The sequence below is a fragment of the Medicago sativa genome, chromosome 3 (assembly GCF_051527215.1).
Source record: "Medicago sativa cultivar Bolivia chromosome 3, Bolivia_mono, whole genome shotgun sequence".
NCBI classification, from domain to species: domain Eukaryota; kingdom Viridiplantae; phylum Streptophyta; class Magnoliopsida; order Fabales; family Fabaceae; genus Medicago; species Medicago sativa.
The window spans coordinates 11,300,607-11,317,760 of record NC_140751.1 but is presented as its reverse complement, the minus strand read 5'-3'; positions in this window follow the sequence as shown (position 1 = coordinate 11,317,760).

The window sequence follows — 17,154 nt, the reverse complement described above, 5'->3', positions numbered from 1 at the left end:
AACACACAATGAACTTAAAATTCGTCAATACAATTCAAAATTAAACATGCAAGCACTATTACTCAATATCGTTTCTAGAATTACGGATACATGCATGGCCTAGTAACAACTTAATTTACTTTCCTCAACTCATAGGAATTTATCCTTTCCCACCTTTTTCCAATTAAACCCTAACTTCATATTTATATCACTCAAAAACATCAAACACCTAATGTGCATGGGACATTTACAATTTTCACCTAAGAGCCGGTACGAAGCTATCCAGAATGAACGACGTAGTAGTTCTATAGTAATATAATATTTTTACATATAAATGGAAGTATATATTTATTAATATTTTATTTGTAAATATGAAAGAATTTTATTCATAGCACATTGTATTATTCCAAACTTTCACTACCTATATTGATTTGTTTTATAATATCAATTTATATTTTATTCATCCCATATTAAAAAATCTAAGTTTTTTAATTTTTTTATATTATTCTAATCATACTTTAACAAAATCAAGAATTTAGAAAATTTAAGAATAATTTAAAAAATTGATTTTAGTAAAGACTAAAATTGCATGCAAGAAAGTAGTGTAAGAACAAAAGTGCCCATTTTTTTTATGGTGATTACGCAAAAGTTAATAATTTCAAAGACTAAAATCATACTTAATTTACCTCATTCCTTTTTTTAAATACTTTACTCTTTTTTGCCAATGATTAAATACATTACTCGTAATATTATAATGATCACCTTTTTTGGGTGAAATTACCTAGTATATTAACCAACAACGCGTGATCACATGTATTTTTCTTAGCTTAATCTAAAAGTTAAAGTTAAAAACTTAAAAGTTAAAAGCACTCAAAAGTCAAAAAGTCTTTGTTTACGTGTTCTAATTGTGAAGACTATAATTTTTAGTACTTCTTGTCGTTCTTAAATACAAGTACAAAAATTGATTGTTAAAGTATATACTATCCTTATTTTAAATTAAATATTTCATTTTTTGTTGATTACTTTTTTACTTACAGGCTCGTAAAACCAAGTACGTAATTTCTAAGGAAAGTAGATGAACAAAATTCTGATGGATCTTATATTTAGAAGCAGAAATAATATTTGATCTATTGATGTGAGAATTCATAGCAGCAATGATAGACTATGTGAGGAATTTGGAATATCAAAGTTGTGGATACCACTGAATTTAAGTTGGGCAAACGTCTTTTTCTCATTTGATAGCTAAATAGAATTGTTTACCCATTTACCGTGGAAGATGAAACTCGAGTAAGGATCCTCTCCATTTGCTTTAAATAAATGGAGAATATCATTTGGTGGGAGATAAATACAAAAAAGTAGATAGTGAGTTATACTACTAAGTGAGTTGCGCGACTATTATTTTTTTTTCTTTCAAACTTCATTGTACAGTAGCCCCGGCCCTTCCTAAGAGATGAATACTATTGTTAATCTTATCACGTTCTTTAGCAATTTGAGACTTTTTTATGTATCAAAACAGTAGCCCTTAGTCGGGGGCCAAAGGGCCTGTCAGTCCTTGAGTGGGGCATATATTCAAAACAGCTTGATAGTGATATATCAATGTGTACGTTTATGGAATTGTTGATATTTCTATCCCATTTCTGTTGTTGTGTATCCATTTTTAAGGTTTGGAATAATTGTTATTTGTAGTTGCTTTTCTTCATGATGGACGTTGTTATTAATGAAAATGTTGGTATTGTAGGCATTGTTGTCAAAATCCCGACTTAAATCCTAAAATTCAGGATTTTGCGATTTTCTTCACCTTCAACGACTTAAATCCATAGTAGAATCCTAAAATAAGCAAAATCCATGGATTTTGATTGTGATTTTATGATTTCTTATAAACTAAGTCATTTATGACTATATACCATTTATAACATATATTTAGTATTATTATTTTTTGGTAAAATTCATCGTTTTTGATTGCGATTTTACAATTTCCTATATCGATTCTACAAAAGTTCTTGAGTAAAATCCTTCGAATTTGTTTGCTATTTTACGAGTCCCGGTTTTGCTATTCCCGTACGACTTGAAGTAAAGTCCCGATTTTGTCGACCTTGATTGTAGGTTTACTCTGAAGAAGAGAGGTGTTGTTCCTGGAGAAGATTCTCAAGCACTCACCTAAAAAAGTTTTTCCAAATTACTTTTTGACGAAATTTTTCTGTTCCTGTGTGATAGTTATAGTAAGCTCACGTGGTTGTGCCCCATTTCTTTTCACCATTATTTGGTGAAATATTTATGCACCAAAACATTAAACTGTCATGATTCGCTTGAATTTTGCTCAATATCAGTCTCTTGAATGTGCAACATGTTAAAATAGAGAAATGGGATGTGGTGAACTTTTCTGCGCGTTGTGATGTGCGAGGACTAGCATAAGTGCATGTTAGTCTGTTTGAAATAGCTTCAGAAATTAGCATTTTATGAGACCTAATTTGTTATCAATACTATTTTGTATTTTTTGTTGTGTTCAACTAAAGTTTCTTATTAATTGATTGGTAGTGGTTTTGGTTTTATTTGCAACGGATTTACTAGGAATTAATTACCTAGCAAATTTGTCTCTCAATCCATGCTAGGGCCTATTCAATAGCTCTTCGAAAAAGCTTTTAATTTGGTGGAATTCAATTACTTGTAAGGGGACTCGAAGAAAATGAATTTTCCTAATAGGTGGAGAAAATGGCTTAAGGAATTTTCCTAATAGGTATAGAAGCCCAACAACTTATTTCAAGATGGAAAGGGGCTTGAGACAATGTGACCCTCTCTTGCCTTTCTTGTTATTGATTGCTGCTATGGTAATAAGTGTCACGTTAAAAGCTTCTCAGGCTATCATGTTAGAACATATATCTTTATTTTAAGATTTCTCATTTACAATTTGTAGTTGATACTCTAATTTTTTTTTTGAAAAATCTTAGGCTACAATTACAGCGATGAAAGCCAAACTTGTCCTTTTTAACTTAGTGTTTAATGTTTATTACAACTTAAATTTGTGTTTGTATTATAGTTTATATTAGTGGTCCATCCGAGAAATCAACGACTCATATTAAACTAGATGCATAGGTGGACATAATTTTGAATAAAATTCAAAAAATTTATTTCTTAATTGTCCTTTTATCTAGAAGTGTCCTTAATTGTCTTCATTCTTTTATAAAAGAATCCCGTAAATGCTTTCATGCAATATGATTGCTTTATCTGGACTAGTTTGATTGGTCGAAAGAATATGCTCTATAGTTGCAAAGATAAGTGTGGGTTTTTGAATCGTGTGTAAAGACAAGTTAGCTGGTGGAGGCTAGTTCAAAAACTTTGTTTTTGATATTGATTAGGGTGTTAAAAACCAAACCAACCTAATAGAAAAACTGTCAATTAAATCAATCAAAACCTAAACTGTAAAAGATGCATTTAGTTCAGGTGTATTAAGATTATTTTATTACTCAACCATATGGTTTGTTTTGATTTGCGGTTTTTATTTTATTAGCCAAACCAAACCGCAATATAAGAAAAATGTTAATTGAACTTATGTCACTTAAACTAATACTCATAGAAACATTTATAAAATGACAAATTTTTTCTCTAGTTAAGTTTCTTTTTCCAAAATTATTCTCAAATATATAAGTTTCTTTTTCCAAAATTATTCTCAAATATATAAACCATTATTTAGACTTTAATTGAAGGCAAGTGGGCAACAAGCTGCGCCGCCAAGTCTTTTTAGATGACAAAACCAATCCTCGTAAACACAACATTCATGGACCAAGAAGACATGACATTGCTATGCATAACCTTTTAAACTCTATGTAGAAGGTCAACAACTTTTATTTTAAAAATTTATTTATGTGCTACTTGAACTTTTAAAGAATCATAAAATCTTAGTATTTTGCATTTCTAACGTAATAAGATTACTTTTTGCACACGTTTTTAAATTGATTTATGTCGTTGGAAACATTGTTAAATAAAAATGAAATTGTAATGTTGGATAAAATTTAAAACACAGATGAAAAAATTGTTGAATCCACCTCCAATTTTTTTTAGTTAGTCAAGTGGTTAAAAATTAATCTTTACAAAATAAAAATGGGATGTCTGAAGTTCGAACTGTGCAGTCTCTGCATATATTATTCCCTACCAACCGAGCTAAGGTTTTTTGGTGGTCGCCAGAGTTTGAACCTCAGACATTGCATATACTGTATTATTCAAACTAACCGAGTTAAGCTCACGATAACCCAACCGAGCTAAGTTAATGGGCAGACCTCGACCTCCACTTATATTGAGTAAAACCTAATTAAAAAATTGGAGATTTTTTAATCCTAATCCACAATCAATAATTCCGATACATTAGACTTTTAAAAAGTTTGATTTGCTTTGTGACGTCTAGGTTAATGCGTAAGCATATGGCAATAGCCTGACGTATTTCATCAATAATTACACCTCCCACTCACCAATGTCTCTAACTAGTACTCCGGTCCTTATTATAAGAAACAATTGACTTTTTTGGTTCATTGTATAAGTGATTTATCTAGTCTATATTTACAATAAGATACATTAATTATTCTCTGAACCTAAAAACTCAACTTTTTCTTATAATAAGGACCGGAGGGAGTATATCCAATCGGTGTAAAGTTCGGGCACACTGATTTTTATTTTACTAGACAGAAATCAGAGTAATATTTCACCATCTTTATCACTTCCAAAAACATAGTCTTTTTACTTTTTGTTTTTTGACAAAAATCCAAATCTATAGTTCTAAAGTAATTTCCAATAAAAAAAACACTTGCAAAAACAAATTATTTTTCCTAACAAAAATAGAATAGGGAAAAACTTCTATACGTAAAAAAATTGTGTTTCCTAGCAAAAACTAGAATCACGAAAAACTACCACATACAAATCTTCTGGAGTTTCTAAACTAGTTTATATATATTTTAGTTCCAGTAGTTAATTGCTTTCTGCAAAATCATGCACTGATCAATGCCTTCGACCCCCACCATCTTATGAAATTAGATTAATAATAAATTTGATAAACATAATATATGTGATATAATAACTTTTAAACAGTCAATCCTAAAAAAAACTTCTGATTAGTCAGTATAATTTTATCTCTATACTGAATATACTTTAATCATTATTCTTGCCATTTACTATAATTATTGATCTATGACAATAACCACGTACAAAGACTTTATCTAATAAAGGAAATCAATCTTAGGAGAATCAATTATGTGGACAATACAACGCCCTTATTTTATTTGTTACAAAAAGCTATAAAACAAAGCATTGGTAACTAGGATCACTTATTGGATATTTCTTTCTCCACCCTCCATGTTTCTCGTGCACCTTCCGGACCACTTATTTAGTAGATATAAATATGCCTCGTCGTGTTCATGCTTTAGAAATGTATGGGTGGAGGGTGACATGGGCGGTATGGAAAACTGGATGGTAAGTACCAATCCTTTAATTTTCCACACAACAAGACGATTTAGTATTATTGGCTCTTTCTCCCCACATGTACTGCTGTTTGTCTTTTTAAAGGAAAATGCTAAAAAGTGTCTGCGGATACTTGATAAGAAGTTTAAAGTCAAAATTTTATCTTAGAAGTTATGTATTCAACACATTGAATCATTAAAAAATAATTTTTCCAACATAAAATTTATCAAATATTTCCTTTTTCCGTTTGATGGTCATGATAGGATAGAGGCAGGATATAATATAAACTTGGATAAAGATAGGATATGGTAAGGACATGATAAACATTAATCATATCACGTGTTTGATGCGCACATGATAACAAACAGGATATCATTATAATTAAATGAAAAAATTGTTCTCATAATTAATTAAATATTGTAAAAATGACATATTATTAATTATAATAGAAAATATTATTTTCAAAATGACAATATTTTAAAAATGGTAGAATATCAAGATAATAAATAAGGAATGATCTTCTAATCCCATCAGGATAGTTTCTAACCCAGCCTATACACAGGATAGAAACTACAAAGGAAAGTCAAGATAGGATAGGAAAATGGTTTATTTTATCATATCCCTTTAGTGTATCAAACATAATTAAGCAGGATATGATTAATGTATCATATCATGTCTACCTATCCTGACTATCAAACGAACCTTTAAAAATATTTAAGAAATATCCTTATGATATTTGTTAGCAAAACCCTTCTTAATTAGACGAATATTAAACTTCATCCATAAATCAAGTATTTTAGTAAGGAAAAAAGAGAAACAGTATAGCAGTACTATCAATTGATGAAATTAATACTTGACGTTCTCATAAAAAAAAAAATTGATATTAATTTATTTATTTTTGGTACAACAGTCCAAAGCCCGGGCCATGATTATCAAATTATTTTAGATTAATAATATTTTTTTGTAAAGATTAATAATAAATTTTATTGACATAATATATATATATATATATATATATATATATATATATATGTGATAATTACTTTTAATTAGCCAGTATAGTTTTATCTCTATAGTTTATATACATTATTGATGTCATTTACCACAATTATTGGTTTTTTTTTTACGAAAATAAACGATATTCATTCATTCAAATTGATAGAGTACATCAATACAATACAAATTCAAATTCGCTAAAAACAAAAAGGATGAATCTGTGAACAAATTCACGGCATCCATGTTAATAGCATAAAACGACAAAATATCTATGCCTACAAATATGACTAATATGACTATATTCAAGTCTTCGAAATACTCATGTCTCCGGATCTGCAACGTTGACGACGCCAAAGTCATTGTCTTTTATCGGATCTGCACTTACTCAAAGCTAATTTTTCAACCTGAATCAAATAAATATCGCACTAAGACGGGAAATCAAAAACACACCGCACAAAGACGGAAAATTAAAACAAACAGAGTCGTTCAGAGACGACGAAATCACAAAAATAAACGAAAGAAAACAGAAAATATGTGAAATCACTTATTCAATTAGGTTAGAAGGAAAAACAACTCTGATGGGTAAATCACCCCTCAGACAAGAAGAAGAAAAAGAGGTGATGGCTAGGGTTTAAGGCCACAATTATTGATCTATAACATTGATCTATAACAATAGCCACGTCCATCTCTAAAAATAAAAAAAATAAAAACAATAACCACGTCCACGTTCCTTCAATCAAAAAAAAAAACCACGTACAAAGACTCCCTCAAGAAAAAAATAACCACGTACGAAGATTTTTTTTCAAAGGAGAATCAACCATATGGATAATACAATATCCTTAGTTTATCTATTTGAATGGCAACCACCAAGGCCACATATAGAAAGAATATATCCTGACCAATCACACCCGCTACCGGCACAGCAAATGATAAGTTTCATAATATCCTTATTCTTATAAATATGATTCAAAAAAATGTCTTGGTTCGAGAGTTTTGGAGGGGAGGGGAGGGGGTGAAGGGGAGATTTTTAATTTGAAGTGTTTGGTTCAATTTTTAGAAGGGAAGGAGAGGGGAGGGGAGGGGAGCAAATTTTATTGCACTGTCAACATTATCCTTATATTAATTTAAAATCTCAATATTATCCTTATAACATTTATTATTATTAGATTATATTATCCATGAAACAACTTTTATTATTATTAGGTTAGGTTATATTATCTTGTTTTTTTGGAGAAGCTAAAATGATATATAAACAACAATGATTCACCCCGCACAAGGTGTGCAAAGGGTAAACCACTCAAGAATATTTACAACAGTCGAGGTGCCAAGAGACACAAGCAATAACAAAGCACAGACATCAACAAAATAGAGAAATGAAAATTACACAAGAACTCCCATGCAAGGAAGCGGATGCTTACACCATTCATGATAACTATAGGTGAAAGTCACCTGTCTTGCTTTAATCCACAAAAAAGAATTTAATTTTATCTTTTCGAGTAAAGTTGAAGGAGAAGTGGCCACCTGTTGAAAGACCTGGTTATTTCTGTCCTTCCACAAAACTCACACAAAAGCAAACCAAATAATTTTCATAAACAGATGAGTAACTCTTGGTAACCCTACCATATTGATAAACTGGTGCAAATGATGTCTAATAACCCCAGGACTAACAAAAGAGATTCCCAACCAATGCCAGACCTCATACCATATAGAACCGAAAAACACACAGTCAAGAAATAAGTGGTTAGCCGTTTCGGGATGTCCGCACCCTAAAACACAAGCCGTTTGCGCTGAAGGTATAACACTCTGACGCGCCAAATTGTCTTTAGTTAGCAACCTATTACGGAGGAGCCGCCACACAAACAAAGAGACCTTTGACGGGATATGCTGATGCCAAACATTGTCATCCTGACTTCTGACCACCAGATCACCTGAGTTGGTAAGAAAGCGGTATGCGCTCCTGACTGAGTAGCCTTTAGTAGGATCTAGATACCACCTCCAAGAATCAGAAGCATTATCCTGCAAAACAACGTTATGAAGTAATACAGAACACTCCCTCACACTCTCCTCCTCCCAGGCCAAAAGTCACCGTCGCCACACTCACGCTCCACCACCCTCCTCCCACCCCAACCTACTCATCTCCTCCACCGAACACTCCTTATTCACCGCTAAATCAAAAAGACGGGGATACTTGTGACTCAACGGGATGTCCCCCACCCAAGTGTCATGCCAAAATAGAGTGTCACGTCCGTCACCTAAAACCCGCTGAATGTTGTTATCAAACCACCTACCAACACCCTCTCCGACCCCCTCACGGACCCTACTCAGCATCCGCCACCACGATGAACTATGACTACCACCCTCTACCAACCGACCCCCTACCTCACCGTATCGAGCCCTCAAAACTCGATACCACAATCCCTCCTTGTCTGTCGACAACCTCCAGCACCACTTCCCCAACAAAGCTAAATTAAACACACCTATCCGCCTAACCCCCAGACCTCCTACCTCCTTTGGAGTACAAATCGACTCCCAGTTTATCCAAGCAATTTTCCTATTATCCTCACCCCCCCCCCCCCCCCCCCCAAAATCTTTTAAAAATAGATTCGATAGAAGAAATTATACATGCAGGGGCTTTGAAAAAGGAAAGAAAGTAAACCGGAAGAGAGGATAGGACATACTTCAAGAGAACTAGACGGCCACCAAAAGACAAAAATTTATTGTTCCACGACGACAGGTGAGAGACAATGTGATCGACAACAGGTTTCCAGAAGCTAAGTTTCCTTGAATCACCACCGATAGGAATTTATCCTTTCCCACTTTTTTCCAATTAAACCCTAACTTCATATTTATATCACTCAAAAACATCCGATAGGAATTTATCCTTTCCCACTTTTTTCCAATTAAACCCTAACTTCATATTTATATCACTCAAAAACATCAAACACCTAATGTGCATGGGACATTTACAATTTTCATTTCTCAATCCCCTCATGAAGAAATACTCAATAGAAAACATACTGTCAAAATGAGCCGGTACGAAGCTATCCAGAATGAACGACGTAGTAGTTCTATAGTAATATAATATTTTTACATATAAATGGAAGTATATATTTATTAATATTTTATTTGTAAATATGAAAGAAATTGTTTTTATTTTGAGAAAGTGAAAGAAAATGTTATATTGAATAGTTTCGTTTGAAATTTGATATTTCAGTTTATTAATTTTTTTCGTCCCTACAAAATTACCGATTTTATTTTTCGTCCTAATAAAAAAATGGCACTTTGATCTCCCTGTAAAGTTTTCATAGCACATTCTATTATTCCAAACTTTCACTCCCTTATATTGATTTGTTTTATAATATCAATTTATATTTTATTCATCCCATATTAAAAAATCTTAGTTTTTTAATTTTTTTTTATATTATTCTAATCATACTTTGACAAAATAAAGAATTTAGAAAATTTAAGAAAAATATAAAAAATTGATTTTAGTAAAGACTAAAATTGCATGCAAGAAAGTAGTGTAAGAACAAAAGTGCCCATTTTTTTTTATGGTGATTACGCAAATCATACCGTGGAAGATGAAACTCGAGTAAAGATACTCTCCATTTGCTTTAAATAAATGGAGAATATCATTTGGTGGGAGATAAATACAAAAATGTAGATAGTGGGTTATACTACTAAGTGAGTTGCGCGACTATTAATTTTTTTTTTCAAACTTCATTGTACAGTAGCCCCTTCCTAAGAGATGAATACTATTGTTAATCTTACCACGTTCTTCAGCAATGTGAGACTTTTTTATGTATCAAAACAGTAGCCCCTTAGTCGGGGGCCAAAGGGCCTGTCAGTCCTTGAGTGGGGCATATATTCAAAACAGCCTGATAGTGATATATCAATGTGTATGTTTATTGAATTGTTGATTTTTCTATCCCATTTCTGTTGATGTGTATCCATTTTTAAGGTTTGGAATAATTGTTATTTGTAGTTGCTGTTCTTCATGGTGGACGTTGTTATCAATGAAAATGTTGGTATTGTAGGCATTGTTGTGAAAATCCCGACTTAAATCCTAAAATTCAGGATTTTGCGATTTTCTTCACCTTCAACGACTTAAATCCATAGTAGAATCCTAAAATAAGCAAAATCCGGATTTTGATTGCGATTTTACGATTTCTTATAAACTAAGTCATTTATGACTATATACCATACCATTTATAACATATATTTAGTATTATTATTTTTTGGTAAAATTCATCGATTTTGATTGCAATTTTACAATTTCCTATATCAATTCTACAAAAGTTCTTGAGTAAAATCCTTCGATTTTGATTGCGATTTTATGAGTTCCGATTTTTCTATTCCCTTTCGACCTGAAGTAAAGTCCCGATTTTGACAACCTTGATTGTAGGTTTACTCTGAAGAAGAGAGGTGATGTTCCTGGAGAAGATTCTCAAGCACTCACCTAAGAAAGATTTTCCAAATTACTTTTTGACGAAATTTTTCTGTTCCTGTTTGATAGTTATAGTAAGCTCACATGGTTGTGCCCCATTTCTTTTCACCATTATTTGGTGAAATATGTATCTACCAAAACATTAAACTGTCATGATTCGCTTGAATTTTGCTCAATATCAGTCTGTTGAATGTGCAACATGTTAAAATAGAGAAATGGGATGTGGTGAATTTTTCTGCGCGTTGTGATGTGCGAGGACTAGCATAAGTGCATGTTAGTCTGTTTGAAATAGCTTCAGAAATTAGCATTGTATGAGACCTAATTTGTTATCAATACTATTTTGTATTTTTTGTTGTGTTCAACTAAAGTTTCTTATTAATTGATTGGTAGTGGTTTTGGTTTTATTTGCAACGGATTTACTAGGAATTAATTACATAGCAAATTGGTCTCTCAATCCATGCTACGGCCTATTCAATAGTTCTTCGAAAAAGCCTTTAATTTGGTGGAATTGAATTACTTGTAAGGGGACTCGAAGAAAATGAATTTTCCTAATATGTGGAGAAAATGGATTAAGGAATTTTCCTAATAGGTATAGAAGCCCAATAACTTAGTTCAAGATGAAAAGGGGCTTGAGACAATGTGACCCTCTCTTGCCTTTCTTGTTATTGATTGCTGCTATAGTAATAAGTGTCACGTTAAAAGCTTCTATCATGTTAGAACATATCTTTATTTTAAGATTTCTCATTTACATTTCTCATTTACAATTTGTAGATGATACTCTAATTTTTTTTGAGAAATCTTAGGCTACAATTACAACAATGAAAGCCAAGCTTGTCCTTTTTAACTTAGTGTTTAATGTTTATTACAACTTAAATTTGTGTTTGTATTATAGTTTATATTAGTGGTCCATCCGAGAAATCAACGACTCATATTAAACTAGATGCATAAGTGGACATAATTTTGAATAAAATTCAAAAAATTTATTTCTTAATTGTCCTTTTATCTAGAAGTGTCCTTAATTGTCTTCATTCTTTCATAAAAGAATCCCGTAAATGCTTTCATGCAATATGATTGCTTTATCTGGACTAGTTTGATTGATCGAAAGAATATGCTCTACAGTTGCAAAGATAAGTGTGGGTTTTTGAATCGTGTGTAAAGACAAGTTAGCTGGTGGAGGCTAGTTCAAAAACTTTGTTTTTGATATTGATTAGGGTATTAAAAACCAAACCAACCTAATAGAAAAACTGTCAACTAAATCAATCAAAACCTAAATTGTAAAAACTGCATTTAGTTTAGGTGTATTAAGATTATTTTCTTACTCAACCACATGGTTTGTTTTGATTTGCGGTTTTTATTTTATTAGCCAAACCAAACTGCAATATAAGAAAAATGTTAATTAAACTTATGTCACTTAAACTAATACTCATAGAAACTTTTATAAAATGACAAAAAATTTCACTAGTTAAGTTTCTTTTTCCAAAATTATTCTCAAATATATAAACCATTATTTACACTTTAATCGAAGGCAAGCGGGCAACAAGCTGCGCCGCCAAGTCTTTTTAGATGATAAAATCAATCCTCCTAAACACAACATTCATGAACCAAGGAGACATGACATTCCTGTGCATAACATTTTAAACTCTATGTAGAAGGTCAACAACTTTTATTTCAAAAATTTATTTATGTGCTACTTGAACTTTTAGAGAATCATAAAATCTTAGTATTTTGCATTTCTAACGTAATAAGATTACTTTTTGCACACGTTTTTAAATTGGTTTATGTCGTTGGAAACATTGTTAAATAAAAATGAAATTGTAATGTTGGATAAAATTTAAAACACAGATGAAAAAATTGTTGAATCCACCTCCATTTTTTTTTAGTTAGTCAAGTGGTTAAAAATAAATCTTTACAAAATAAACAATGGGATGTCTGAAGTTCGAACGCTGTATATATTATTCCCTACCAACCGAGCTAGGTTTTTTTGGTGGTGGTCAGGGTTTGAACCCAGACCTTACATATATTATACATTGTCCAAACCAACTGAGTTAAGCTCACAATCCAACCGAGCTAAGTTAATGGACAGACATCGACCTCCACTTATATTGAGTTAAACCAAATCAAATAGTTGCAAAAAATTTTAATCCTAATCCACAATTAATAATTCCGATATATTAGGCTTTTAAAAAATTTGATTTGCTTTGTGACGTGTAGGTTAATCCGTAAGCATATGGCAATAGCCTGACGTATTTCATCAATAATTACACCTCCCACTCACCAATGTCTCTAACTAGTATAACATCAATAATTGCACCTCCCACTCACCAATGTCTCTAACTACTACTAGTATAAAACATGATATTATTCCCTATGTTTTATGCACCAATACAAAAATCACACTAATTAAGATTAAGATGACTTCTTTTTCCTCGTACTTGCTTGTGTCTTTCCTTGCTTCTCTTATTCTCATCCCTCAAGGCTTTGGTGCTCAACCTCCAAACCATAATAAACACAAACCACCGTCTACTCAAGGATTTGCTTCTCAATCTCATCCTCATGATCATCCTAAACATCCACCATCTACTCAAGGATTTGGTGATCATCCTATACATCCTACCAACCAACCCAACCCAAAAAAGCATGATCCTCACCACCCTCCAAAAGAAGATAACACCTTACCCAAACCAACTTACCCTGCCAGCATTCCAAGAAAGCCTCCTCAACACCCTCCAAAAGAAGATAACACCTTACCCAAACCAACTTACCCTGCCAACATTCCAAGAAAGCCTCCTCATCACCCTCCAAAAGAAGATAACACTCATTTCTAAAGTATGAAATGAGAGTTATGAACTATATATCATCTGAATAAGTGGTCTTAGTTACCAAGCTGTTTGTTTTCTATAGTAATATGTACTCTCCTACTTGGAAACTGTGTGTATGTGTCATGAATAAAAATTACTTGACAAGAAAGAGTGCTATGTACTGCAGATTCTAAATATTTTTATTTGTGACACCAGATTATAATAAATAAATATTATGATTGTGTGAGATTGATAGGTTTGATTGATTTATATATATCGAGCAATTTCAGACCGTAAATAAGTCTATAATATAAGTTTGGTCGAATTTTGGTAAAAGAAAACTTGAGATTCCTCCAAAACAAATACTTATGATTATATAAACACTTGTGAGACTTGAAAATCACGTTGATTTTTGCCTAGATATATGTGAGCTTTCAAGGTTACATGACTATGAAAATGTCCTGACTAGGAACATTAACATAACTTCATTTTTTCAATCCATGACAACATTGACAACATCAATTTGTTGGAAGAAGATCGTCATATAGGAATCAGCACTACTTTATAAACCCAATTTTATTAATAGTTGAACACAAGCTATTTACTCCTTTTGAATAAAAATAAGAATACAACTAAGTAATTTATATTTTATCTATTATGTTTGAATGCTTGAATGAAACCTTTTTTATACATATGTGAAGAATCAGTGCTTACAAAAAAAGAGGCCAAAGGACATTATTACGGTTAACTTGAATGAATTGGAGGATGTACGGAGCCACTGTTACATCGAAGATCTGATCTAGACGTGTAATCATTCCCTTGTAACATATGATAAATCATAAAAGTTGCAGTGGTTGAAATAGTAAGAGATGAAGAGAGCAATGCTATTTCTCCAGATACATTTTGTCCCGAATAGCTAGCGAACATCATTTGTCCAATCAAAATTCTTCCTAGCCACAATTCAAGGGAGGTGGTGGGCCATAATTTAGGTAAAATATTGAGTATATGTTAGCTCGTGAAACGCTCGGGACAAAAACTGTCGTGATACATAGCATTAACCTAAGATGAATGACCAAACAAAGCTCAACATAGATGTTGAAGATGTTCTGCTCGCTTAAGCTCCTCCCTTGTCTCTCGGACCAAACCTCGCAGCAACTATAGATGGAAGAGAGAGCGGGGAGTGACTTGCAGCAACTAGAGTCTATAAAGCACAGACCTACCTACAACACCGTAGACCCGTTCTTCGTTCTTTTCCCCCAACAGATTGGATCCATATGTTTAAACGAGAGCATGTTTAATCGTCTGGCAGCCACTACTAGAAACATTCCCGCCTTCTAAGACCTGATGCAGCGTATCTGGAAATGCTTGTTGTTAAAAATAGAAAACAATGTAAAACTTAGAAATGTTACATACTAATTTTACAACAAAAATTAAATTAATGCTTTGATTTTCCTTAGATAAAGTATTTGATATTGGCAGCTATGGAGGATAATGATATTAAACAAAGGTGTCATAGATGCTACTAAAGATGTTTACATCAATATTTTAAGACCTTATAAAAAATTGAAATAAAAGAATTCCTTCTAAAGGGACATCCCATGGCCAAACATGAAATCAACATCGTCTTCAATATGGCAAGTTTTGAAGTAGTGAAGTCCTTCATGATCATATAGACTCTATAGAGCGTCTTGAACCCCATAGAAGCCACAACTGTAAAAAGCAGTTTTTTTCTCGTGATTCGAATTGTGCAACAACTTGTTCCACCTTTGATCTCGGCGCGCAAGTCTCGAACTGTGTTCCTCAAGGTTGAAGAGAGAACTCTCAACCAAGTGACTTCTCCGGAGACATGCGTTTTACATTTGATCTATTATATGAAGCACTGTTCTGTTTTAACAAGCAGTTTAACTTTGAGTAACTATCTTTATGATATACTAATTTATTTATTTTTTTAAATTATGATTTTCTTAAACCAACTTTTCACATTATATCCTCAGCAATTATCAAAAAACATAAAATATAATAATAGCATAATCAGAGCTTAAAAAAACTAGAAAGTTAAATTTATTTTTTGAGTACCTCAAATATAATGTTTATGGCTAGAAAATTATCCAATAAATCCGTCAGTCCAACAAATGAGTGTATGGTGCCATATTAGTGCAATGCACATTATTAAACACAATATTCATACACTCGAGTTCAAACAAAACCATGTTAGTGCTATACAGTATATACATTACACACAACATGCTAGTATAAGCTAGTTCACACAACATGCTAGTATAAATGTGGGTTTTACTTCTCAGCAATGCATATTATAAATGAGTTTGTAACGCAGAAAATACTTTAAGTCAGGCTGGTAAACTTCCAAAGCAATGTCAGCTGTGTTGTGTTGGGTGACTGTGTTTAAAAGAATTGTATATTAGTGTTTTTTCTAAGTTCTGATTTGTTGTTGTGCGGTTTATTGATTTTCAGTTCAGCTAAACATTAGACTACTTTTAAAGTAATAGAGAAATCCTTTGCTACTTATGGAATGATTTGTTACACTCTTTTTGCCATTGAACTTCTCTGTTTGTTTCGACAAGTGGTCACAAAAAGACAAATAGTACTATCACAGATTTGCTTTGAATTCTCCAGAAGAAGAAAAAATGGGTTAGTCACTCAGACTACTAACGTGTCCATTAGAACTTCCTGCCTTCATAGTATGTATCCATGAGAGCTTGTTCTCATCAGTCTTCAAGACCTGGTGCATCTTCTGATCAGAGCTTTGAATTTTTGTTAACCTTTCTTCAGATCATCTCTAATTTTTAGAAGTTTCCAATGATTTTCTTTAGTACCAAAATGATTTCCTTTATGTTCAGAGCATGATGTAGCAGAACCAAAACTCGACCTTTAAATCATAAGTTACTTTATAGTTATGCACACTTGAACGCACGTTAGTGTATCCAAATGTTCTTTATACATTGTTATCATTAAAACTTTAGAGTCAATGTTCTAAATCCCACTTTGGTTCATCGACATATGAAACCAACTTAGAGTTAGCGAGGAACGACTTAATTAGAATTCAATAGGGCGATAGTGCCTGGAGGAAACCCTAGCAAGTCGTTGTTTTTCACCCTAGTGTATCACGCTCAGTCTTCAATTCTAATTTATTTTGTATATACTGAAGGTGAGAAAAACACAAGAAGTGTGTGTGTGTGGGGGGGGGGGGGGGGGTGAATTGTGTTGCCTTTTTCAAACACACAGATGAGAGAGAGAGTCTGACTTAGAGTTTGTATGCAGCTGAAATATCAAACACACAGATGAGAGAGAGAGAGTGCAGACAAAAAACAATTTATATTGGTTTCTCCCACAAAACAGAAGAATTCCAGTCCCCATGCACTTCCAAGGGATTTCTATGTAATCTCACCAGATTACCAATGCTCAAGGACTCTTCCAAGAGACATCCAAATGCTCAAACACAATTGCAAGAGATTTTCAAATCTCAATCACAAC